Below are 3,521 nucleotides of genomic sequence, written 5' to 3' on the forward strand. Positions count from 1 at the left end.
TAGGGCTTGGTCAAGGCCATGGATGATGTGAGATGTGATATCCTCGGCGTCCATCGGTTTGCCGAGTTGAGCTAATTGGTCGGAGCATGATTTAATCCACAACAAGTAATCAGTGATGGGTTGTTGCTGAGAGTGATGTTCTCTAGCCTATCCTTGATTTGAAGGATATGGCCTCTAGAGGGGTTGGCATAGGTCGTGGCCAAGAGCTGCCAAGCATCATGGGACGTGGTTGCATCAAGGATGAGCGGACCAACAGATTCATGGAGCGTAGCCGCAAGTGGACCAAGAATAAGATGATCCTGGTGAAACTATGTGTTATAGGCGGGGTTAGGTATGGGTTCAGGGTCTGGTTTGGCCTCGGTAGCAGCAGGGGTAGTGGTTTGTGGAGGGGATGTTCAAGAGCCATCAAGGTATGAAAATAAACCATATCCTTGGAGGAATCAGGTTATTTGGAAGCGCCAAGTACGGTAGGTATTGGGGGTGAGTTGGGTGCACGATGGGAAATGGAGGGAGATGAGGAGTTTGGAAGGTTCATCTAGGTTGGGGATTAGGTTGTTGTTGTTGGATGCCGTGGGTAAACCGACAAACGCGGAAGCAACGAAAGTGATGATTAGTATTAGGATCGATGTGAACCTTGATACCATGTAAAAAATGAGTATTTTGTATATATTAACAATGATAGAGTACAAGCCTATTTATACTAATTACATAGAGATGTACTCCATCCGTTCCAATAGTATGTTTAAACTTCCTTTATTTTGTGAGAGGAAAATAAAGGAAGTATACAATAGATCGTCAATAACAGAGTAACAAATCCCTTGATTAAGGGAGATAATGAAGGTAACAAATTATACATAATAACCGTATAATGTGAATAGGTAGAATAGTGGGATTGTTGCTAAGTTTGTGGTGATTTGTCGACTTGAGAATATTGCTTATAAGATATATCTTTGACAGTTTCATTTTCCATCTCAAAGCCTCAAATGAGTATTAGGGAAGGTAGATGAAAAAATTAGAAGTTTTAATTTAAAATGTTCCTATTTTTTTCGTGTTTCCCTTAAACTATTACTTTGTTCGCACCGCTGGATTCAATTCCGAGCTCCCCAAATTCACGTTGTTGAAATGGTAAGCAATTCAGCATCATACCTCAAAGAGTAAAAATTCGTCATCAAACAATTTATTTTTCAGTCATTAAAAAAAAGACAACTATATAACGTAGATATCTTTGAAATACCATTATTATATTTAGGAACTTAATCTTTAAAATCAGCTTGGCGACTAACCCTTTTTAGCATTAATAACATGCTAACAACGAAAATCATTTGTGTAAAATTGTAACAAGATCATATTTGAGGAAAAATAATGGACTTCAAATTCATCTCAAAGGAAAGTACGGCCGAACACTCCAAACCATCCCATCTGATGTTCAAGCTTATAAACACTCTAAGCACCTCCTGTCTCTCACACAAGCATCAATATGTCGGCGCAATTTAAAAGTCCCTAGAAGAACCTTAATTAAGTCCCTAAGTCATTACTAACCATTAGCAGGAAATATCGAGGATGGTGCTCATGGTACTGATGAAAACGAAGGTGTTCATTTCTTAGAAGCTCGGGATGAGAGTAAGCTAGCTGATGTCCTCACTGAGCTTGACCTCAAGGCCTTGAACATATACTCTTTCTCCATGATTTACTGTGGAACAGTACATGGAATTCTAAGATTTTAGCAATCCAAATTAGTTACTTCGATTGTTGCGGTTACTCCACTAGCCTTTGCATTTCTAACAAAATTGCAGATTAAATACCTTGCTAATTGCTTGGTCACAGCTTGGTGAATCAATAATCTAATAGGAATAATTATAATAGTTGGGCCTCAACCATCACCTTAAGGTTTTGGTTGAGATGGTTCATCTATCATAATCTAGCCTTTGTTCAATGCTTCATCAGTATTTCCTCCTGGTGATCAATTTGTTAAAACAGGAGATTGAACATGCTGTCAACAAGACGAATATCGTGACAAGAAGATTTGTGTTTCATCCATCAAAGATTTCAGATTTCAAGGCCATCATTCGCGCCGACTCAAAACTCTTGCACAACTCAACTCTTGTTGAGGTCGTGACATCACTCGTTTGTCCATCATCACGGCATATAAGCTGAGGTACTTGGGATCTGACAAGTCATTTTTGAAATTTCAAATTTCCGAATAAAAAATTTGATTTTGATAAAGTGTGTGATGAATGTGCTAGAGTTAAGCAATGTTAGAAGTTTCTTTAAATCCAAAAAGATAGTGAGTACCTCTCGTCCATTACAACTCTTTCATATCGACTAACGTGGACCCATGAGAATAAGAAGTATATGTGGGAGTCGTTATGTTCATGTCAGTTTTGATGAATCTAGTCTTTCTAAACAGGTACAATATGAAGAAGATGACGACGAGTTTGAAATAGGCCAGGCTTGATTCAAAAAGACACCACTCTCTTGGAAGAAGAAGCAACGCAAAATTCCGCTGAACCCGAAAAGCAACATTTATAAACACTGTCGTCTGAAAAGCCACAGTCTCAGACACTGTCGCCCACGGACGAAGGCACCAACTCGAGGGAACAAACAACCCTATTGTAACTGCCTCCAACTCCCAATCAAAAACAGTACAAGCTGGTGTGTGGAGCCAAATTAGTCATCAAATACTGGTGAGGGACCATCCTCTGACTAGGAAGCAATAGTTACTGAGACTGCTGCTAATGAGGGGAAGAAACCACTATTGCTCCTGTTATGCGGAAGCGTGAATATTTCGTGTTGGGCCTCTGCTGCATCTGTGTCCACAACCCATAATAGTACGATAATGTCCGCTTTGGGCCAAGCCCTCACGGATTTACTCTTGGGCGCCTTCCCAAAAGGTCTCGTACTATTATATTTTGTAGACACTTCTAAAGATGAGCTTTCATCTTTATTCTACCGATGTGGGACAAGGGTTTGCACCCTAACAATCCTCCCCTCTAACCAAGGACCATCATCTTGACTCGGACCATTCCTTCTATGGAGAACTTCCCACACCATACAGCCCCAACATCTAGACACTCGCATCACCAAGTCTTCATAACCTCCCCTTAAACGACACACCATGTGTCTCACGGGGCTTGTGCTACACTTGCGTACCAAACTCCTCTGCATCCAATATACCCTGGATTGGGTCCCAATCCACCGCCTCAGCACGTCACACCGGGCCGCCTTTTTGGACTTACTATGGACCGCTTTTGTTGCCTCCATTAAGCCTCAGCCCACCACACACCGGGTCACTGACGTTCTTCTCTTGGACGGCCCTGTCTCAACGCCATGAGACCATGTCGCTTCTCGCGAACATATTAGCTCTCCCGTGAGCTATAGGAGTTCCACGTCTTATAGTGTACGTCCACCTTCAAGTCTTGGCCTGATGAATCTCTGTGTCTAGCCCAAGTCGAACCTTGGGCTCTGATACTACTTGTTGAGCGGAAGCGTGAATATCCTTGTGTTGGGCCTGTGCTCCATAT

Source organism: Silene latifolia, chromosome Y (assembly GCF_048544455.1).
Source record: "Silene latifolia isolate original U9 population chromosome Y, ASM4854445v1, whole genome shotgun sequence".
Lineage (NCBI taxonomy): Eukaryota > Viridiplantae > Streptophyta > Magnoliopsida > Caryophyllales > Caryophyllaceae > Silene > Silene latifolia.